At 39.7% G+C, this 24,700-nt stretch overlaps 1 long non-coding RNA gene across 1 annotated transcript in view; it reads left to right on the top strand.

Moving 5' to 3' along the window:
- LOC127547607 (uncharacterized) overlaps nt 1-17,177 on the top strand; it is a 32,817-nt gene extending 15,640 nt beyond the window's left edge. The window contains exon 3 of the long non-coding RNA XR_007950223.1: nt 16,471-17,177. This is a non-coding gene — a long non-coding RNA (uncharacterized LOC127547607). The remainder of the gene's footprint in view (nt 1-16,470) is intronic.
- Nucleotides 17,178-24,700: the final 7,523 nt, after the last annotated feature.

Consider the following 24,700-nt stretch of genomic DNA (forward strand, 5'->3'; position numbering starts at 1 on the left):
GTCCATGGCTTCAAGGGTTAATTGGGCCCAATTCAAATTATGAAAGTATAATGAGAATGCTCTGACTCACTATCCCAGAGCTACATTGCTAAACTACATTATCTCCTCAGGGATATAGGGGTTCTCTGAGATGTTTGAGAATACCTCTTCTCCAATGCTATCGGCTTAAGCCCTCAGCAGTTATGAACATGATTCCCCGCTCTCCACAGTTAGGTGCCAGTAACTAGCCTCCAATTCCATTTTACATTGGGAGATTTACCTCAATAATATAAGATCCCAAGCACGAACATTTCCCCCAAAACAATTAATAGTACAGACTCTCCTATATTGTCCCAGTCTCTACAGAAAGTAGACTCAAATTTAGCTCAATTACTATATAGCATTAATTCCCACGAAGTTCAAAGTCTAGAGAGGGAATGACTGACAGATAAAACCCTTCTCAACTACCTTGAATTGGACCCTGGAGGTTATTCTTGTTCTTTGGGGCATCAATAGTAGGCTTACTGCAAAATCTATGCACAGAATAATGAGGCACTCACTCTACTGACCTTTCAAAACTCTTAAGATCAAATTATTCCAATCCATTCATTTAAATTGAGAAGGAACAAATGCAGAAGGAGACAAAGACTCAACTGTATTATAGGGCCACAGAACCTCAGAGAGAAGGTTTCCTTATTTCGTTCTCTCTAGATGCCGTGAAGGAATGAAGAAGTCAAAGACATATGCCAGGATAATGATAATGGCCCAGGCTCTCCTAAACATGTTCAGGGAACTATTATATCTGCATGTTACATCTGACCGTGCAGGCTCCAAAGTCTCTCCAAGGAACTTCCCATTATATGTCATCATGATTATAACAGAAGCAAGTTCTCCAGGATTTCACAAGTAGAAAATTTGCATTAATTGTGCATTCTGGTGCAATCTGAGCATGCTTCAGACCTTGTTGTATATTTAACACCAAAGGCAAGAGATTGCAAAGAATTTGAATCTATCTATCTATCTAGATATTTATTTTTGTCTATTTATCTATTTGTTCGTTTGTTTGTTTGTTGAGGCAAATTGGGGTTAAGTGACTTGCCCAGGGTCACACAGCTAGGAAGTGTTAAGTGTCTGAGATCAGATTTGAACTCAGGTCCTCCTGACTTCAGAGCTGATGCTCTATCCACTGCTCCACCTCGCTGCCCCCAGAATTTTAATTTATAAGGGATAATGCACTGCATTTGGAATCAGTTTGAATCCCAGCTCTGACACTTATCACCTTGCACGACCATGGACAATTCAATGCACCAAGTTGGATCAATTTCCCCACCTGTAAATTGACTGAATGGCCTCTGAGGTATAGAGCTATGATCTAGCTTTAGTTCTCTAGCTCTAAATCTACAGTCTTAGGAATCTGTCCTAATTGCAATAAGCATCTACCTCCCACAACTTGGGCTGAGTTCCACTTAGCTCTGTATATTCTGAGGTTTAAAATGTAGTCTCATGCTTATCCAGGATTCCATAAATTTGTCACAATTTGGCTCATTACTTTATCCCCATCTGGAAATATGGGAAAATATCCAAAATTATAAGTTCTGCCTCATTTGTCATTAAGATTCTCATTTCCTTTCCCACTTCCCAAAAGGAAATTTCCCCCCTTCCTTCTCCCATTAAGTTTAGAATATCTTTACTGCAAGAAAGTATGATTAAAGACCATAATAAAACTATCAATGTGGCACACTATTGAAGTAAAGGATCTGCCATTTTTATACTCAGCAGCAGCTATAATCTAGTACCCAGTTAATGGTTAAATTCATAATTTGATTTTCACAAGGGAAAGAATGCTAATGGAAGTCACTGGCAGAGGAGAGTTAATGTTCACTCCTTTCTTCCCTGAAATTATAAAAATCACAAAATGGAGAGATATATTGTCTTATCACACCCTAAGTGGCTTATTAATCTATTCATCAAAGGAGTCAGCTTCAGAGGATATAGAATCTTTTCTTTCTTTTTTAAAAAATATTTTCTTTTGCTAAGATTTGCTATATGCTGTCTCCTTCCACTCCCATCCTCAATCTTTATCAATGTGACAGCTTTGTTTTTTTTCTATTTTCTCCTCTGGCACGTCTCTTTGGTATCTTCAGCACACTGGATAAGTTATTATTGCTTGATCTTATTTATCTTTTCCCTTTTTGATATTTTGTGTTCCAATTTTTCCTTACATTGATTGTGTTTGTTGTATAATCTTGAGTGATCCTGACCATGGCTGCATGGTATGGGATCTATTTCTTACTTATGATATTTTTTCCTTAGATCCAGAAGCTCTGGAATCATTTTGCTAAGTATGAATAGAATGCTGAGCCTGGAGTTAGGTTTGTTGTTGTTCAATAGTTTCAGTCATGTCCAACTCTTCATGATCCCATTTGGGATTTGCTTAGCAAAGATACTAGAGTGCTTGGCCATTGCCTTCTCTAGATCATTTGACACATGAGGAAACTGAGGCATAGAGGGTTAAGTGATTTGCCTATGGTCACAGCTAATAAGTGTCTGAGGCCAGATTTGAACGCAAAAAGGTGAGACTTTACTTCAGTCTTGACACTCTATCCACCAGGCTACTTAGCTATCCCCAAAATATATGTTGTCAAGAAAAGCAAATTCCCTCATTGTTCATGTCCAAAAATTATTTGAAAAATGTTTCCTTCTGTACTTCAAGTCTTTCACCCTCTATCAGGAACTGAATATCATGTTTTACCATGAATCTTCTAGGATCTTGATTGGTCATTGTGTTGAACTGAGTTCTCTTTCAAAGTTATTTGCCTTTGCGATGTTTTTTGTTGTTGTCCAAATTATTTTTCTGGTTCTTGTCTCTTTGCTAGGCATCAATTCATATGTTTGCTCAGGTTTCTTTGAGATCATCATAGTAACATTCTGTCACATTCATACACCATAACTTGTTTATCCATTCCCCAACTGATGAACATCTCCTTAAATTTCCATTTTTTTGACCCCACAAAAAGAGCTACTATAAATTTTTTTTTTACATACAGGTAGAAGGAGCAGCTAGGTAGGGTAGTGAATAGAGGGCCAGGCCTCATGTCCGAAAAAAAAAAAACCCTGAGCTCAAATGTGGCCCCAAAACACTTTCTAGTAGTATGATCTTGGATAAATCCTTAATCTGAGTTTCCTAATTACAAAATGAGGGTAATCTAGGAGATCTTAAATAAAGAAAAGGGATCCACATGGGCAAAAATGTTTGTGGCAGCCATTTTCGTAATGGCAAGAAACTGAGAACTGAGTGGATGCCCATCAGTTGGAGGATGGCTGAATAAGTTATGGTAATTATGGAACATTATTGTAATATAAAAAACATTCAGGAGGATGATTTTAGAGAGGCCGGGAGAGAGTTACATGAACTCATGCTAAGTGAAATGAGCACAACCAGGAGATCATTATACACAGCAACAGCAAGACTATAAAATGATCAATGCTGATGAATGTGACTCTTTCCAACAATGAGATGACTGAGGCTAGTTCCAATGATCTTATGATGAAGAGAGCCATCTACACCCAGAGAGACCCCTGTGGGAACCCAATGTGGATCACAACATAACATTCTCACTCTATTTGATATTGTTCATTTGCATTTTGTTTTCTTACTCATTTGCTTTCCTTTTTGAGCTGATTTTTATTGTGTAGCAAGAGCATTGTATAAATATGTTTACTCATTCAAAAAATAAATTAACAAGTAAAAATAAAATGAGGGTAATAATAGTATTATTACCCTGGTTATAGTGAGGATCAAAAGAGATAATAATTATAAAGCACTTAGCAAAATGCCTAGTACATAGCAAGTGCTTAATAAATGCTTATTCCTTTCCTTCTTCCCTTTTTTCCTCTTTCTTTAATTCCCTTCAGAGTCATAGGCCCAGTAGTAGTATAGCTGTGTCAAAATATATGTACAGTTTGGCTGTGTTCTGGATATAGTTACAAATTATTTCTGGTATGGCCAGCCCATTTCAAAACTCTGTCAGTAGTACATTAATTGATGTGCCTGCTTTTTCTCAGTTTACCCTCCTTGATGGCTATGAGGTAGAAAATCACGATTCCTTTGATTTGCAATTTGCTCATTTATTAGGAATTTAGAATATTTTTTCATATGGTTTGAATTTTTTCCTCCAAACCTTAACTGTTCGTATCCTTCAACCATTTTTCAACTACAGAATAACTCTTTATCTCATACATTTGAATCCATTCCTTATATTTTAGAAATAAGATTTGCTGCACTCTCCCTCTTCCCAACCCCCATCAACCTGCTTCTCTTCTCATTTTACTTGCATTGGTTTTGTTTGTACAAACACTTCGAAATGTTGTATAAGCAAAATTGTCCATTGTAATTCCTGTAAGTCTCTTTCATTTTGATTTGGTCATGAGCTTTTTTTCTGTCCATCCAGCAGATAATCTTTTCTTTGTTTTTCTAATTTGTTTATAATGTTAAGTTTGATGGGGGAAGGAGGAGAAGAGGAGGGAAAGGAACAAGCATTGATCTAATATACCATGTGTCAGGCACTGTGCTCTTTACAAATATTATCTCATTTGTTTCTCACAGCAACTCTGCAAGGTAGGTGATATGATTAAGTCATGTAAACACTTGGAGTTTATCTTCTTCAAGTCATGAAATGTTGTCCTATACTTTGTTTCTGCTTTCTGGTTTTCCTAACAATTTTTGTTGGTAATAAGGTCTTGCCCCAGTAATTTGATTTTTGGATTTATTCTACCCTAAGTTATTGTGCTTATTTGCTTCTGTATCTAATCTGTTCCACTAATCAACCTCTCTTTCTTAACCAAATTGTTTTGATGATTACTGTTTAAGGAGCTTACATCCTAATGAGGAAGATTCCATGTAAAACATACAAGATATTTATAGAGAAAATGGAAAGTAAACTTTGCTCCATGAATTGTTCTGGATAAAATAATAATAATAATTCATCTGTCAACTTGTCACAATATGGCGATGAGTGTCTCAGCTAAACTATTCTGCACAAGAAAGATATCACTAAATGAGTAGTCAAAACTTTCCCAGTTTGGTAGGATCTGTTATATGCTGCTTTCTGTGGCACGTTCTTCAAGAACTCAAGGACATTTCTGCTCCAAGATGAGATATCGAAGTAGAGCTTTATGGGTATCTTTCTTTCTTTCTTTTTCTTTTTTTTTAAATTTTTAATGGCTTTTTATTTACAAGTTTTGTGCATGGGTAATTTTACAGCATTGACAATTGCCAACCTTTTGCCCCAATTTTTCCCCTCCTTCCCCCCACCTCCTCCCCAGATGGCAGGATGACCAATACATGTTAAATATATTAAAGTATAAATTAAATATAAAATAAATACACATGTCTATACAGTTATTTTGCTGCACAAAAAGAATCGGACTCTGAAATAGTGGATAATTAGCCTGTGAAGGAAATCAAAAATGCTGGAAGACAAAAATAGAGGGATTGGGAATTCTATGTAATGGTTCTTAGTCCTCTCCCAGAGTTCTTTTGCCGGGTGTAATTGATTCAGTTCATTACTGCTCCATTAGAACTGATTTGGTTCATCTCATTGCTGGAGAGGGCCACGTCCATCAGAATTGATCATCATATAGTATTGTTGTTGAAGTATATAATGATCTCCTGGCCCTGCTTGTTTCACTCAGCATCAGTTCGTGTTAGTCTCTCTAGGCCTTTCTGAAATCATCCTGTTGGCCACGAACAATAATATTCCATAATATTCATATACCACAATGTATTCAGCCATTCTCCAATTGATGGGCATCCACTCAGTTTCCAGTTCCTTGCCACTACAAACAGGGCTGCCACAAACATTTTGGCACATTCAGGTCCCTTTCCCTTCTTTAGTATCTCTTTGGGGTATAAGCCCAGTAGAAACACTGCTGGATCAAAGGGTATGCACAGTTTGATAACTTTTTGAGCATAGTTCCAAATTGCTCTCCAGAATGGTTGGATATGTTCACAATTCCACCAACAATGTATTAGTGTCTATGGGTATCTTTCTTAATGTTATCACTCATGAATGCCCATTCAGTGCATTCTCTCTTGTCAATTACCCACTTAATATCTCCTATATCACTGAACTAAATAAAATCAATTAGCTTTTGCCAAGGGATATTTAATATATGTAATATATGATATAAGAATGCATAGTATAAAAATGCATAGTGAGAGCCCAAATGTAAAAAGCTCTCAAAACTGGAGCACACTCTCCTCTGCCACCTTGGTCTTTGAGGAGGATGGGATGAAACTTAAAAGTGGCTGGTAATCATTCTGGAAAACAATTTTGAACTATACCCAAAGGGCTATAAAACTTTGCACACTATTTGGCTCCTATTAAATCTCTATGCCAAAGAGATAAAAAACAAAAAGGAAAAGGACCTATGTGGACAAAAATATTTATAGCTGCTCTTTTCTGGGGGCAAATCGAGGAGATGACCATCAATTGGGGAATGGCTGAACAGGTTCTGGTACATGATTGTGATGGGATACTAGTGTGTTATATAAGAAATGAGGAGCAAGATGCTGGCAGAAAAACCTAGAAAAATATGAACTGATGAAAAGTGAAATGAGCAGAACCAAGAGAACATTGTACACAGTAACAGCAATACTACATGATGGTCAACTTATCTATTCTCAGCGATACAATGATCCAAGACAATGTTAAAGGACTTAGGATGAAAAATGCTATTCATCTCCAGAAAAATAACTGAATGTATATCGAAGAATACTTTTCAAACTTTATTATTCTTGGGGAGTTTTTGTTTGATTTCCTTTTGCAACATGGCTAATATGGAAATGTTTTGCATGATTGTACATGTATAATCTATATTAAATTGCTTACCTTTTCAAGGAGGATAGAAGAAAAAAAAAGGAGAAAATTTGAAATTCAAAAATTTTAATAACAAATGTTAAAAATCTTTGTTTACATGTAATTGAGAAAAATTGGCTGCTGGGTCAATTCACAGTTGGATTGAGTGAGGTGGTAGGTCACTCCTTAGACATGGGAGTGACTACACATATACCCCCACAAGCTTTGGTTCTTAGCAGTTCTCCTGATTTTTATAAGCTCACAAGGTCCTAACTGGTCCATTCCACCTCCAATATTCATTCATCTAAGATCAAGAAAGAATAAACAGAAGAGAAAGAAAAGAAATAGAGACCTTGTTCATTCATGGCCACCTAGCAGGTCAAGGAGAAAAATAAGACAGTGGGCCATGTTCTTACTTCACTGCCTCCAGGAGAGAGGTTTTAGGGTAGGTCTTGTGTTTGCATATTTAGTTTCACCTGAGCAGCCAATTTAAAGGCTTTTTCATTAACTCAGTAAACCAACAGGAAACTGGTATTCTGAAAGAGCAAGGAAAAGGGTCCTTCCCTCTTGCATTTCTGAAAGCAGGCTCAATCAGGTGTCCCTATGAGATAGCAACAGACAGAGAATATTGGGTACACTCCATAGACCAGGTTCTTATTGACCAGGTCCTCCAGCTATATTCCAATTATGATCCTATTTTACAGACCAGAATACTGATGGTCTGACAGGTTAAGTGACTTATCCTTGATCCCATTGCAAGTAAAATGAGGTGCTAGATTGAAAACCAGTCTCCACATCCAGCACTTTACCCATTTCTCCAGGCTATCTTTCTTTTATGAACAGTCTCTTCCATTAGAAGTCAGATACTACATATATATCCTAAAACTACATAGAAAGACACTTTAATGCCACATAAATTTTTCATCTAACATGACAATAGTAGCTCATATTTCGGTAGCTTTACAACGATGAGTAGGATTCACAACAATCTTAGAAGGCAGGTGGTACTATTAGTCTCATTTTACAGTTGGGGAAACTGAGGTTCCGAGGAGCTTACAGAGTCAGCTGATAAGCACGATTTGAACTTAGTTGTTGTTTCTTTCAAGTTCTTTCCTTCCAAACCAGTGCTCTGGATACTGGCCCCAACCCCATGAGTAATCAGGGTTTTTCCTCTTGGTGGGACCATCTGAGAGGTCAAGATGGCTGCTCCCCAGAGGAGGACATCAATATCTAGACTTGGGCTCCTCTCAGAATTCAAGGGAAGGATAAGAGAAAGGCAGAGGTGAGCCCAGAGCCACCCAAGGAGCTAGACAGATGGAAGAACTGAATGAGCCGTTTGAGTTTTCTGCTCACCTAGTGCTCTGGCTTCCTGTGGCTTTCCTCCTTATGTATCTGCTGTCCTTCCTCTGGGAAGAATGGCATCCGTGGGATAGCTGGTAAGCCCCCAGAAGTTAGGGTCCATGTCTGTTCCTCCTGTTTCTGGCTCTCAGCCAGAGAGTCTGGCCTCTCGACTTACCTGACCTAGCAGATGGAATCTTGGGATCCCAATAAATAATGGGAATGCCACAGAATCAGAGCTGAATGGAGAGCTATGGCCATGGACGTGGAGCCAGGTTCAAATCTTCCCTCTGTCACTTCCTACCTGCAAGAGCACAGTGAGTCCCTTCATCTCTACGATCTCCTTCTGTCAAAGGTCAATAATAATAGTTGTGGTTGCTACTTCACAGGCAGTTGTGAGGTTGTATATAAAGTGCATTGAAATAATCAGGTTTTTTTTTTTTTTTTAACCACTCCTATCCATTCTCCCCAGTTCCCACCCAGTGCTTCTCATTCTATCCTCTGGGGGACAAGTAAAACAAATATACTCTTTTTTTTTCCTACCAAATAGTCCTTCCATTGTTTGGAAATAGTTATCTTAACATACCCATCTCAACTTTTACCTTTCTCTATCCACTAGATTAAACATCCCCTGAGGCGATATAGCCTAATAGATAGAGTGCCAGCCTTATAGTTAGGAAAATCTGGATCTTAATCAGATTCTGAGTTACTGTGTGATCCTGGGCAAGGCAATTAAGCTCTTTGAGCCTCAGTTTTCCCAGTGGAAAAATGAGGGGATTGGAGTAGAGGATCAGTAAGGTCCCTTCAAATTCCTCCCTCGTGGCAGCCCTCCTGTGGAGGCTCTCTCCAGCTTCCTCCAATAACATTATGAAGAATTAACCTCATATATGAATATTATGGAATATTATTGTTCAGTAAGAAATGACCAACAGGATGATTTCAGAAAGGCCGGGAGAGACTTACATGAACTGATGCTGAGCGAAACGAGCAGTACCAGGAGATCATTATACTCAACAACAATACTAAAAGATGATCAATTCTGATGGACCTGCATTTTGGATTTTCTTCACAGGCTAATTGTACACTATTTCAGAGTCCGATTCTTTTTGTACAGCAAAATAATTGTTAGGACAAGTATACTTATATTGTATTTAATTTATACTTTAACATATTTAACATGTATTGGTCAACCTGCCATCTTGGGGAGGAGATGGGGGAAGGAGGGGAAAAATTGGAACAAAAGGTTTGGCAATTGTCACTGCAGGTGGCAGGAGGTGGGTTATGAAGGTTGATAGTGAATGAGATAAGATGAGATCTTTCAAGACAGTTGTGAAAATCAAGTAAGGCTTCATCTATTTCAAAGTTTGAGTAGGCCTGAAGGACTTTAAGCATTAAGTCAAGGGCATACTTAAAGTGTCTCCTCCCAGCTAGTCTCCTAAGGGTATACTTAGTCTCCTCCCTGTTATCCCCCTAAGGTCATACTTAAGTCCCCTTCTTGTTATCCTCCCTATTTCAACCAAATATGGGTAACTATGTCCTTATTGGTTAAGCTCAATTTCTTGGGTAGTTCCCTCGTTTGGAATGTAAGATCCTCAGCCAATAAGGATGGGAGTCGGTGGGGGGAGGGGAATTTGCGTTAGGGATTAAAAGCGTGGACCCTGCCCCCTACGGTGTTTCCTCCTTTGATTGTCTGCTCGATGTGTGGCACGCCCAATCTCCCGAGAAAGTATAATAACTTTGTTTTGCTTCTAGAGATCTCTCCAGTCTTTTTTATTAAATGGTTTCTGACCCACACTATAGAAACTGTGTTTCTTCCATTACTAAAGGAACAAAACCTGCATGTCTCTCCTGGGTATCGTGAGTTTCTGGGAGTCTGGGAGTTCTGGGAGTCTGGGGTGCACAGATGCACATCTCAGGACTGACGTAGTGTCTCAACCTGAACCAGAACTGGGATCACAACAGCTCCATGCTTCTCCCAACATTTTTTGGGAAGGGATTGGTTAAGGGGCCCTCCTTGGCAGAATCTAGCATAGGGCACCAAAAACTTCTATCTTGGCACACCTTCCTTTCACTCTGACTTAAAACTAGCCCTGGCAGCCTTTCAGAAAGGATGGTGCTAGGGTCCATTTCTCTTTCTAACTTGGAAGGACATGCGATTGTCAAGAGCCAAAAACATTTACACCTTGGAGTTCTCACTCCAGACAATTCAAATGGTTGTGAAGGGAGCACCAAGATAATTGGGGACGATCCAAGTGGGAGGAATGAGTAGTGGGATGACATTAGATGAGTAGGCCCCCGAATTATTACTTGCATATCAGGCAAACAGTTTGGAAGGGTGTCTGCCCTGATGGAGCCCTGGAGGAAGTCTCCGTGGACCCACCCTAGTTTTGCCTCTGGCCAAAAAGATACCTAGAACAGATCTAATTAAAACTTCTTTAAGAGCTTCTCCTTGAAAATGTGCATACTTATGAGAAAGCTAAAGCTCCATTTACATCTGTATGTCAGTTGTTTTAATCAGATGGTTTAATTCCTAATAACTTCTTGAGAGTTGCTTAGTGAATACAGAGCTAGTTGAAGGGAAGAAGACCACTAAGGTTCATGGCCTTCCTCAAGCATCCACTGACTGAGTGATCCTGGCTGAATTCCGGAGTCCCTATCAATTTCAGAGAAGGTACAGGTCAGTACTGGCATGAATCTCCCTATGGATGAAATCATGGGTCTAGTTCCCATCTCATCTCTAACCTCCTGAAATCAAGGCATGGGACTTTTGATTAAGAAGGGTACCAATTTGGAACACAGAAGAATGTCATGTTAGGAAGCTTATAGATCAGCTAGCCCCAAGGTTTTATTTTACAAGGGATATTACTTGCTCAAGGTCACACAGCTGTTTTTTTTCTTGGTCTAGGACAGGTAACAAGAGCTGACTTTTAAAACCCAGTCTCCTTGAGTATTCTTTCTACACTAGTAAAATGAGGATGGGATGGGAGATCCCTCTCTCTCCTGGCTCCAGGCATTTTCACTGGCTGATCCTCATTGTCTGGAATATTTTTCTCCTCACTGCCTCTGGTTTCTCTGGCTTCCATTGAGTTCCCTCTAAAATATCTTCTGCAAGAGCCCTTTATCTCACAGACATCTTGTCTGTACGTAGAGATGTTTGCATCCCCCACCCCCACCCCCTCCAGGTTGTGAGCTCTTTGAAGGCAGAGACTGCCTTTTGCCTTTCTTTGTATCCGCAAGCACTTAGCACAGTGCTTGGCACATAGTAGGTGCTTAATAAATGTTTATTCACAGATTAATTAAATATTAAGTCTTGCAGTTATTAAAGGAGCATCCTGTTCTGGGTATGCAGAAAATCTAAAGAAGCTATTCTCATCCACATAGAAGAAAAACACAAATTATATTCTCCCAAAAGTAGGATCTCCATATTTGACCACCTGAGCCTCCATTACACAAGTATTTAATAAATTCAACATATAATTTCAAAACTGTCCTGCTTGTCTGTGTTCCCTTCTGATCTTCCTCCTATTCTCTTTTGCAAATTCTTTTTAAAAAGCTTCAATTTTTTTTTCTTCCTTAAGGCTCCCACATTTTCTCTCTTGCATTTTTTAAAAGAAAAAACCAAACTCTTTTAACAAGTATCTCTGGTCAAACAAAATAAAATAGTATCTGAAAATATACCCATTCTTCACCTTGAGTCCACCATCTATCTGTCAGGAGAGAGGGAATAAATATGTATTAAGTGCCTACAATGTACCAGCCACTTTACAAATATGAATTCATTTGTCCCTCACAACAATTGTGTATTAATATTATTATTACTATCATTTTACAAAGTAGACTGAGGTCCAATGTAAACTCAGGACTCTAACTCCAGACCTAGCACGCTATTTAGTGCATCATCTCAGTAGGTAATTAATCTAAGGAACTAGCATCCTTCATTATCTAGACTCATGGCTGGTGGGTCACTGCACTGATCAGAGCTCTTAAAAGTTTTTTTCCTTCGTCTTTAACTTCAAGAAGGTTGCAATTGAAAGACCACAATGAGCCTTAGTCTTTTCCTAGTTCCTCCATGTCAGGGTGTTGGTGGGACAAAATAAATGAATTCTAGGGAATCTACACCCAAAAGATTTCTTCCCTGAAATTTGCTTAGATTTTTGCTCCTTGTGTGAAAATTATAACACATCAAATTACAGCCACATAATTGCAATTATATTAATGAGTTTTGGGACCTAGGGCAAGCCTTATTTGAACTAGGTCATTAGACTGGAAAAGACAAGAGAATGTCTACAGTTCCTCCATCGACAAAATGGGAAGTTGAATTTGGTCATTTTAGATGTTCCTTCCCATTCTAAATGGAGTGATTTCAGCAACTGTCTTTTGTCTCTTTGCCTGGCCCTAGCACCTAGCATAGTGACTGGCTGCATAGTAGGCACTTAATAAATGTCGATTGAACAGCTGATTCTTTTAAGATGTAAGCTAGACCCATTCGGTATTGAACTGAAAGAGCAGCTTAATAGGTCAATATGAATTTGATTTTCATTTGATTTTCTCAATTAACAAGCATTTATTTTTCTTGTTTCCCATCCCATCCTAATCCCCAGTATAAAAGGGAAAAAAAAAAAAAGAAAAAGAAAAGCAGCAATCTTGTTACAAATATCATCAAGCAAATCAAATTCTTACATTAGTGTCAGTCAAGTCGGGAGAAAAAAAAAAGTGAAGTGCTTCAGAATGCAATTCTTTGGTTTGTACCATAGTTGTTAGCATGTTGTCTCCCCAAATGTACTCCTCCAACCCTCAGGCCAGTGCTTGGCAGTAGATGCTTCATAAATGTTTATCCACTGACTAACTGTTCTGTCTAATGTTATTAATTCATAATTTAGATGAAGGAATAGATGGAGTGTACAGCAAATTTTGCATACGGGGGCAGTTAGAGCATTGGCACTAAGGTCAGAAGGACCTGAGTTCAAATCCAGTCTCAAACACTTACTAGCCTCTTCATTGACTCTTAAAAAAACACCAAAATTTGTAATTGATAGGAAGCTGAGAGAAAAGACAAGTAGGACTCAAAAATTTGAGAGTTTAAAATAATGAGTGGAATTCAATATAGTGAAATTTAATTAATCTAAATCTTTAGTCCAACACTAAAAAAATTAAAATGGATGAGTTATGACTAGATAACAATTTACAAGAAAAGGCTTTGAGAGTCTTAGTGGACTGCAAGCTCTTTATGGGTTAATTACAAGACAGGCAGCAATGAAGTTAATGTGACTTTTCAAAACTGCTCTAAATTTATTAGACTTAGAAAATTAATTGCCTGGGGCACTGAGAGGTTACACAGCCAATAAATATCAGAGCTGGAAATTGAATTCAGTTGTTCCCTATTCCCAAGGTCAGTCTGAAATTCCCTTAGGACATGCAGATTCTCAGTGTCATCATTGGTCACACTAAGGCCAATCACAGCATCTACCCTGAGAAAGATCTGAGGGTCAGGGCACTCTGTACCAGTCACATTGTCCTTTGGTTATTGTGATCAGTTCTGGGAACCATATCCTCATTGGGAGAACATAGACAAACAGAAATGCTTCCGTGGGAAGGAAAGTTCCAAACACAGTCAGGTCAGAAAAAAATCAATAGCTTGAGGGAACTCTGAATTCCCTAGTCTCCAAATGTATCATTCCTCCCCCCTTCCTTGCATGGGAAATAAGCCCCGAGGACAGAATCCCTGAACTGTCCGGGGACAAATCTGAACAGTGAGCAACAAGGTGGAGGACTAGACATATTCTCTGATATCTACAGCCCTCAAAAGTTCTCCAAAATAGAAGCTTTTGTTTTTTAATCATGAACTTTAAAAAAATATTTATCATCAGTTACATGTGAAATAATCGTTAAAATTCATTTTCAAAACGTTTTTATTTATTTTGCTTTATCATCTAACACAAAGGCGCATGGATAAGTTTAGTCTGGAGAAGGGAAAATTAGAAAAAAATTATTTTCTCAAGTATTTAAAAGAGCATTGTGTAGACAATTAGAATTGTTTGTCTTAGTCTAGGCAAGAAAATGAGGAGCAAAAGGAAGAAGTTGCAAACTGGCAGATTTAGAAAAATTTCCTAACAATTCAAGCTGTTAAAAAGCAGTAGTGAGTTCCCTGCCACAGGAGGACTTCAAGGAGAGTCTGGATGACCATTTATCTGGAATGTCCTAGCTGTTTAGTTGTTTTTCCAGCTGTGGCTGATTCTTTGTGACCCCATTTTTTTTGGCAAAGGGACAGCCTCTAAATTGCCCTATACCTTTTTGTGTGTGTGTTTTTAAATTTTTCGATAGTATTTTGTTTTTCCAAAGATTGTTTTCAACACTCCTTTCTGTAAGATATTGTGATCCAAATTTTTCCTCTCTCTCTCTCTTATTTCCCCCATCCTCAAGACAGCAAGCAATCCCATATAGGTTAAATATGTGCAATTCTTTTAAGCCTATCTCCATATTTATGGTGTTGCAAGACAAATCAGACCAAAAAGCCTGTGTTTGTTTCTCTCTTTTCTAATTTTGAATCATATTAGTCATTTTATGCAAAAAGTTCCTTCTCGGCTCTAAACAAAGATCCTTTGTCTCTTTCCTTTATTAGACTATCTACTCCTTGAGGACAGAGAAGGTCTTATTTTATCTATTTACAGAATGCTGGGGGATCTTAAAATATTTGTTGAATAAATTAAGTAGAGAAAAGGGGGGCTTTTCTAAGCCTCTTGGTTAACAACTCACTAGGGGTCATTTCCTAATGAGGGTCAATAAATAAATATTTAATAAGCATCTACTCTTAAGTCAGGTGAATATTAGGTGGCACAGTGGACAAAGCCCTGAGTCTGGAAGAAGACTCATCTTCCTGAGTTCAAAACCAGGCTCAGACACTTACTAGTCGTATGACCTTGCGAGTCACTTCTTCCTGTATTGCCTCAGTTGCTTCGTCTGTAAAGTGAGCTTTGAGAAGGGAATGGCAAACAACTCCAGTATCTTTGCCAAGAAAAGCCCCAATGGAGTCACAAAGGACAGATCAAAAAAATAAGGGAGCAAGGGAAGATGCAGACTTGAGGACGGAGAGAATTCCAGACTTGGGGGACAAAGCTGAGGACTTGGGGTCTTACTAGGAAGAGCAAAGAGGTGGTTGTTCCAGCGTTGCAGAAAACTCCGAGGAACAGTAAAGTCTGAGGGGACTCAGTTAGGCAGGGCTTTGAGTGCCAAGTGGAGGATCGGAGAGGTGATTGGGAGCCCCTGGACTTATTGAGGTACTGAGGGCTGCGGGATGTGACGCGGTCGGTCCCTTTGACGTCTGAGGAGAGACCAGACTTTTCGCAGCAGTCCAGGTGAGGGGCAGTGACTGTGGGGAGGGGGAAGACAGTGCTGCCTAGAAGGCATGGGCGGTGGGTGACGGGGTGAGGGAGCTTGGGTACGGCTTCGGCCCTCTGGCCCCTAAGGAGCTGTTCTCCCGGGACCTTCTCGCCTTATTCCCAGAGCTCTTTGTCTGTTTTTCTGGCTCTTGGGTGTCCTGAGGCTGATTACCAGAAGCACGCCAAGCCTCAGGGGGTGGCATTAGCCTTGGCAGCAGATGGGCTGGAGGTGGGGGGGAGACTGGCACTAGAGGGGAGGGCTGTGTTGGCAAGAGCTCCGCCGCTAAGCCGAGGACACACGGATCTCTGGGAGGAGGTGGTGACAGAGGCAGGGGCCGGGCTGGCTGTGATCCGCAGACAAAAAGGATGAGGTTGGCAAGGGTGCCAGCTTCCATGAAGGATTAGGCCGGGCCGGAGGGATCAGGCCCGCTCCCGGGACAGTCAACAACGGATGTGGGGCGGGCTGGGGCGAGCGGCGGGGACCTGCGGCCGGGAGCAGTCCGAGGCGGGGGGATCCGGACAGAACCGGGCCAAGGGGCTCATTCCGGCTCCCGGCGTGAGCGAGCTCGCGGGGTCCAAAGGACAACCTTCCTCACGAGTTCTCTGCTTCCTCGCATCTAAAACTAGGGGGCTGGAGTAAATCGGGGATTTTTGACCCAGGAAGCTGACAGATTGGGGGGGATGGGAGGAGAGGGAGGGAGCCGTGTACCTGGATGGGGGAAATGACATCATCAATTTCACTCACCTCTTAACTGAAATTTATCAGCTCCTTCAATTCTTTAAAATTATTGGGGTTTGGGGGTTTTTACTGAGAAGAATCTGCTTAAGCATCCCTGGATTAAATCATCACCAACATCCTCCCAGTTCTAAATCCTGTTTCTAAGATTCCTAAATAGCTTTTTTTTTTTTTTTTAAAGGTAATTTGGATACCATTACTGGTCACATTTAAGGAGTTCCTGTCTGCCTTCGTTTTTCCTGTGACCCCGAAGCAAACGTTTGCAATGGAAAATGAGCTCTTAGGGAATGAGGACATTGAAGACAGTCAGAGTAGGGTTTTATTTTCCCCAGCACTGCAGTTTTAGGACACCACACCAGGGAGACATATCCAGGACTAGAGAGACAAAGCAGGGGCTGTTTTACTGTTGAGCGGGAAATCTGCCTTGTCCTTTTCTAAATCCTCCTGATTTTGACCTTCCCTGGAAAATGGGTTGGTCTCCTAGTTCTCCTGAACACCAAGTTAGGGCTGGTTCGTAGGGAGAAACGCTACACAAAAGCCTATGATAAGAAAAGGCACTTTATTAAAGAGAGAGAAATCAAGATGTTCTCTTAGTGGGCAATGTCAAAGAATTGCAAAGAGACATTTTCTCAGGGCTTACTCTTATACAGAAACAAAACAATTTGGGTTTTGCATCAGAAAGGAACATACTTGAGATAGGGTGTGGGATAAGAATCTTTCCCAGGGAGTGTAGATTTTGCATCCAAAAGGTGCATAAGGTGTGGGAAGAGTCTTTCCCAGGGAATGTAGATGCTCTTCTGGTCTAGCTGACTTGGGAATCAACCTCATGAGGTTCCATCCAACCATTCCCCCCTCCCCCATGCTATTTCCTGCCTATTGGGATTTTTCCTCTCCAATTATATATATATATACACACACACAACATACATACATACATATATATATACAACATACATACATATATATACACACACACATAAACATAGGGGAGTCACATCCTCTGCCTTCAGGGGTTTACAATCTAATGGAAAATTTGGGGCATATGAGAGAGACAAATAAACTCCCCGAGGACACGTACATACATATATACAACATACATACATATATATACACACACACATAAACATAGGGGAGTCACATCCTCTGCCTTCAGGGGTTTACAATCTAATGGAAAATTTGGGGCATATGAGAGAGACAAATAAACTCCCCGAGGACACATGGATATTTTGCATTTCCCTTCAAAGGAAAGCAAAGGGTTCTGGGATTTATCCCATAGTTATCCCAAGAAATAGAGAATGCTAAATTCAACAACCAGCAAACAATATGTTCAATCCTTCCTCTGTACAGTGAGGGACCCCTTTTCCATGGATGGGTAAGATAATTAAGTGTGTGTGCTTGTCTAAATGTCCCCCTGCTATGCTACCATGACTATCCCCATGCTAAAGACCTTCAAGCTTAAGCTGGGTACAGAGGAAGTGCCCAAAACTGAGAATGGATGCTAGCCCCACAATGAACCCAATTCCCCCATTTCAAAGAGCGATCAGAAAAATTCACAGACAATGTTCAGTGATTTGCCCAAGATCTCATAACTCTGGGTGATAGACCCAAGATGAGAAGCCAGGTTTTGTGACTGCAAGTGCAAGCGCAATAACATGTCCCCTGCATTATTAGAGCTACTGTTTCTTGGGAGGCCTTTTTCTGGGAATTTTCAGACTCCCCACTCTGCTTCCTGACTCAGAGCAGGATATACCAATGTGTTAGGATGCTCCCTTCCTGACACATCTCATAATAAGAAAAAGACCCTTGGGAGATGAATAAAATGGTATCTAATAAAATTATAAATCAAATACTAATAAATTGATATTAAATAAAATTAAATAATCTAATAAAAAGCTCTGAGCTTTCAGGGAGGATATCTAAATTCTAGTCCTGGCATTCCCCACCATTTTACTATGTGACTATGGACAAGACCCTATCTGGTCTTCAGTGACCTAATCTTTAAAATGGGTACACTATTTGTATTCCATACTTTAGAGGGTTAAGATGGTGCTTTGAATTATCACTAAATGGTCAAGCAGTGAAAAATGGGGGGAAATAGCTAATATTTACCTGGCATTTTTATCTTATTTGATCCTTACAACAATCCCCATTTCACAGATGAGGAAACAGGTAAAGCAACTTACCATACATACTAGGCTATGTAAGCCTAGTTAGTATTTAAGGTTGGAGTTGAATTCAGATCTTCCTGACTCCAAGCCCAGTTCTCTAACCACCATACCATCCAGCTGTACAGAATTAAGAAAAAGATGCTCAGCAAGTAAGATGTCTGCACAGAAAAATCATACAAGGCTTGCCAAGAACAGCTATAGTTGTTATACTGGGTATGTTACACAAATGCTAGTACCTGCTATTACTACCATCATTGCCACCACTATTAACATTAACACTAACTACCACCATTATCATTTATTACCCGTACCACCACTATTACTATCACTACCACAACTACTACTAATATTTACAATTTAAAATAAATATTTATTACTAGTACTGCCACCACCATCATTACTATTACCACTATCACCACTAGTTCTAACATTAACACTAACCACCACCACCACTACCAATGCTACTACCGTCACCAAGACTTTGCTCCCCAGTAAAGATTCTATTGATCTTTAGCATTCAGTACAGACTCTTAAACAATGGAAAACAACACTCTGGGGAAATGAAAGCTCAGGGAGGGTCCTCATGTCAGTGGGTGGGGTGGGCAGCCTGCTGCTTGAAGAAGATAACAGAAAGGGGACTCTGATAAGGACTGAGGGGCCCTTTCCTTCAGACCAGATGGTAAAATGGGCAAAGAGAACCCCAAAACAAAAATAGGAAGATCCAAGAGTTTTATGGATGTTGACACTTGAAAACTGGTCCTCTGTGTGTGTGTGGGAGGTGGGGAGTGGGAAGGAGATGTAAGGAAATGGTTGGGATAAAATTTTCTTTAATTACCCTCTTCACTCCTCCCCCAGTCTGAAAGACCTTAATTCAAAGCCAGCCTCAGACATTTAGTAAAGCAAGTCACTTTACCCTGTTTGCCTCAGTTTCCTCAGAAGAAAATGGCAGACCACTCCAGTATATTTGCCAAGAAAACCCCAAATGGAGGTGTAAGATTCCATAACAAATTCAAACCCAGCCTCAGACATTTAGTAAAGCAAGTCACTTTACCCTGTTTGCCTCAGTTTCCTCAGAAGAAAATGGCAGACCACTCCAGTATATTTGCCAAGAAAACCCCAAATGGAGGTGTAAGATTCCATAACAAATTCAAACCCAGCCTCAGACATTTAGTAAAGCAAGTCACTTTACCCTGTTTGCCTCAGTTTCCTCAGAAGAAAATGGCAGACCACTCCAATATATTTGCCAAGAAAACCCCAAATGGAGGTATAAGATTCCACAACAAATAATTGCTAACTCCCATTCCATCCCAGCCTTTAGATTACCAACCAGGGGCTTTTCAAAATTAGCAAGTTATCTAAGGGCATTGTCTGCTCTGTTTAATTCCACAATCTTACAAATCAAGTCAATCTCTTCCTTTTTCTACATTCACCGTCCTTCAGGACTTTCCAATAAATGAATGAAGAGGAATGGACATTGAACCAAAGATAGTGTTTTGAGTATAAGAATGTGGCAGTTCCTACTCTCCAGAGTATTATATTCTAATAGAGGGAGATAACACCCAAGGGGAGATGAGGAGCAGGCAGTCCTTTCTGCTCTTTCCAGAAACAATAGTCCTGATAATTTGATTTCTCTTCCTGGAAAAAGTGGGGAATGAATGGCATAGCAAGAAAGATAACCAGGATAAGGGTGGTCAGGGGACCATTTGTTATCTCCTCCTTGGAAAGATGATGTGATATAGCAGGTAGGACTTTAGATTTAGATTTGCTGTCAACAAATCTTGGGTTGGAATCCTGACACCTACCCAAGATCATAGAAATGACCTTGGGAAAGTCAACAGTAAAATCAGAACTGGGCTAGATGAGCTCTGTGGCCCTTTCCAGCTAGAAAGACTCCAAGTCTTCCTCAAGTCACGCTCTAGTTCATCCTTTAACTTGCTAGGAGAGTCTTTGGAACGACTATGTCCCATTGGATCACTCTGGCAATGCTCTCTCTCCTTACTTTCACCAGGTTTCTGTTGTTAATTGAGCTATTTCCCTGGCTTGTAGTTCAACTACCATACAAAATTTGGCCCTATCTGACCTTCCCAGCCTTATTATATTGTATTACTATAATATGTGATATTTATAAAACACATAGCACAGTGCCAGCTGGGCGCACAGTAGGCTGTTTCTACCCCTGTCCACTCTGATTGCCTTCTACATTAAATTCTATGCTTTAGCAAAACTGCCCGACTCCTCTCAAAGATTTGCTGTTCTAATACCCTGGTCAATTTATTCATGATTTAATTCTTCCCCATTCTTCCTTTAAAGTCCAACTCAGCTGTCACCTCCTCTTTGAAACCTTCCCAGCTTTCCAGCATTGATAAAGACTTCCTATAATGTTCATTTTAATTCTCTAATTACATTTGTTACACAGTTGTTATATTCCTCTGAACAAATGTCCTTAAGGGGAGAAGCTTTTCCAGATCTAATCTTTGGGTCTTCCTGCTCTCCTCTAAACTTTAGCTATTGAGTAAAATGCATCGTGAATGATAGGCTTTTAAAATAGGAGATACCAATGTTGCATAAGACTAATCCCTTTTTCTGCAAGAGCTCATAGCCTACCAAAAGCATATGCTGCATGCACAAATTGTAAAATAAAATCAATAAACATTTGAGGGACCTGGGAATACAAAAAGAAGCAAAGAAAAGTCTCTGCCCCATAAGGAGCTTATAACCCAAGGACTGTTTGGTAGGGAAGATTGAGAATTCAAGGGGTAGAGTAGTCAATCTTCCAGTACCACAACTTCTGTGTCAACAGTGACCTCTGTACTTATGCTTAATGGTGTTCCTCCTCCAACTTTCTGGATCACCTCCACATCTCCACTCTCATTTCCCTTTTCCCTCTCTCTTGCTTGACTGTGCTCCAATCTAGGGATCAAGAGTCCCCTTAGAAGCAGTAGATAGTTTTTAGATGGTTCATGTAAAGCCTCGCTGAGTGAAGTGAACAGAACCAAGAGAACATTGTACTCAGCCATCACCAAGATTACGTGATGATCAATTGTGATGGATTTGGCTCTTCTCAGCATTGCATTGATTCAAGACAATTCCAATAGACTTGTGATGGAAAATGTCATCCACATCCAGAGAGAACAATGGATTATGAATATGAATCAAAGCAAACTATTTTCACCTTTTTTTTTATCTGTTTGTTTGCTTTTTATTTCTCATAGTTTTTTTCCCCTTTGGGTATGATTTTTCTTGCACAACGGTGATAAGTGCACATGTTTAATTTATATCAGATTGTTTGCTGTCTTGAAGGGGGGGGGAAGTAAGGGAGAGAGGAAGAAAAATTTGAAACACAAAGTTTTACCAAAATGAATGTTGAAAACTATCTTTACATGTATTATATGGTGGGGAGGGGGAGTTAGCAGAATTTAGAGATGAGAGAAAAAAGAATGGAGCTGGAGGAAGAAGCCACTATGTATGAGCCCAGCTAAGGTGATAAAATAGAACTCTGTGTGAAAAAGGACTTGGGAAACGAAACTGGGTAAATTCTTGAAAGTTCTTCCTTAGATTAAAGTTCTGTGAACTTTCACAGAGATGACTTAAGCCATCTGGGATGCAGAATTACTTCTGGAAAAAATATGTATACGAAACTTCAATGTGTCATTTTTTCCCTTTTATCATCTTGTCTCTGATCTATCCCATACTTTCACCATTATCCCATTCTTCCTATCATGCTCTTATCCCTAACAAAGTTAGACATCCTGCCCAGTCATTAGAGCTGAGCTTTTTAAAATTAGGGTTTTAAAATAAGGATTCATTTCTTGGTTCTTTCACCTTACATTCCTTAATCAACTAAAATATATTTTTTTCCCAAAAGAAGGAATTTCAGACACTATGTATGGAATAAGATATTCTTAGTCAGGGATTGGAACTTTCCAAGCTTGTCAAAAATTACACTAACTATGGAACTTTTTCTTTTTTTTAAAAAAAATTGCTTTTTATTGTTCAAAATACAGGCAAGGATAGGTTTCAACATTCACCCTTCTAAAACCTTGCATTCCAAATTTTTTTTCCTTCCCCTGGATAGCAAGTAATCCAATATAAGTTAAACATGTACCATTTTTTACATATATTTCCACATTTATCATGTCAAGCAAGAAAAGTCAGATCAAAAAAGGAAAAAAATGAGAAAAAAAAAACAAGCAAAGAAACAACAGCAAAAAAGATGAAAATACTATGCTTTGATCCACATTCAGTCTCCATCACTCACGCACTCTGGATGCGGATGGCTCTTCCCATCAGTCTACTGGAATTCACCTCAATTTTGAAAAGAGCCAAGTCCATCACAGTTGATCATCATATAATCTTGTTGCCCTGTACAATGTTCTCTTGTAGTCACCTCACTTGCATCAGTTCATGTCTTTCCAGGCTTTTCTGAAATCAGCTTGCTCATCATTTCATATAGAAAAATATTATTCCAGTACATTCTTACACCATAAGTTAATCAGCCATTCCCCAATTGATGGGTAGCCACTCAATTTCAGGGAACTGTTTAGAAACTGTACAGAAATAGTTATATGCTGGACAGCAACCTTCCAGCTTGGGATAGGATAGATAGCCAAGGACAGAGTCACATCTACAAACTACAGTAGGTCGAGGCACTGACAGTATCTGGAATATGTAAGAAGGGAGGCTCAAACACCTGGGTTAACTAGACCCATCTCTAAGTCAAGTTCCTCAGTTTTGTCTTTTTAGCTTACACCTCTGCTCAGCCTCCACTGGCACTCTTCTATAGAGAGTGTACATAAAACTGAGATCTGGGAAAAGGTAAAATTATAAATCCCTGAGATTGCCAGGTAATCCTAGATCAGAGACAAGATTAGATTTGAAACCCACCGTTTAAAATGCAAGGTTAGCTTTGGAGCTTCAAAGTGAGGGGAAAATTTTGTACTACACTTTTTCTTCAAAGGGTTGGGGAAGGGAGACGATTGGTAAATTGTAAAAGAAGTATTTATTGAATGACGAGGAGCTGGAGAGAACAGAGTTACAGTTGTTTGGGGAACACTGTCTCCTTTAAGTAAGGTTCCTTACTCACCTTGGCAGAAGTTTGGAAGTAGAAGGCAATTGGTGTTTTTGTTTTTTTAGTTTTTTTTTTTTTTATTCAAGCCTAAAACAATTGGTTTAACATAGTCCTAATCACTAAGATCACCAAAAGGTGACCCTTAGTCAATCAGCCTCTTCTCAAAAGCCCAAAGGAAGCATGTGATCAGGAATAAGGACCCTAAAGCAGAGCAGAATTGAAGCCCTAATTATGTGTTCTGACCAACACTTAACTGGATTCTCAGGAAAGGTTATACAGTACACAGAAGGCCTTTTTATGCTCTCTAGCCGGGGTGTAATTTGTCGTTATTGCAGGAACAAGTTGAACAGTACCCAGCTTTGTACAGGGCGCAGATGATGCAGGATGGTCTGCTGCCACAGCAGCTGACCTTTCACAGAGAGCCTTCGCTGGCTCCCTGTACATTGGTACCCAGGGCTGCCAGGGAGGAACTGATCAAAGCAATAGCCTTGATTGACAGGCAAAGGTACCTGTAGGGTTGATCAGAATCACAGCTTAAGGTAATGGATTCTGGGGGAGAGGAGACTGGCTCCTAAGTTGATTTGGTCTATCTGCTACTCTCACATGCTACCAAAAAACAAAAATAAAGTTACGCATCTTCCTGCCTGCAAATAAAATGTTGTAGGGAAAGATTTCTAAGTTGATCATTTTCCACCTCATCTCCCACGTTTCCCAAGTATTACCTCTGTTCTTTCTCCTATCCATTTCCCCATCTCTGCTTTGTTTTCTCTTCCCATAAATGGAAATCCAAAGGAATGCATTCTTTAAATGGGAGGACTTGCCTCTCTATCTCCTGAGAAGGCTGACATTTTTCCAACATTGCTAATTTCAAGAACAAGACTCCTACCTCACAGGCCTGTACCACACTGGCCACATTGAATCTGCTTCAGTATATTTACTGCCTTTTGTCTCAGAAAAACAAACCAATTGCTTTTGTAGAGGGGCTTTTTAATCCACAGCATTTGAATTTGTTGTTTTTTAAAAATAATTGGAAAAAACTGTATTCCAGTATAATCGGCTTCCTTTATAATCCTTTACATTTTATGCATTGAGGGGGTACTATAGACCTCATTAGATTGCCAAAGGATCCATGTACATGGTAGGCCAAATCTAACAAGATAAAAATAAAGTATTAA

The sequence above is a fragment of the Antechinus flavipes genome, chromosome 2, assembly GCF_016432865.1.
Source record: "Antechinus flavipes isolate AdamAnt ecotype Samford, QLD, Australia chromosome 2, AdamAnt_v2, whole genome shotgun sequence".
Classification (NCBI taxonomy): Eukaryota; Metazoa; Chordata; class Mammalia; order Dasyuromorphia; family Dasyuridae; genus Antechinus; species Antechinus flavipes.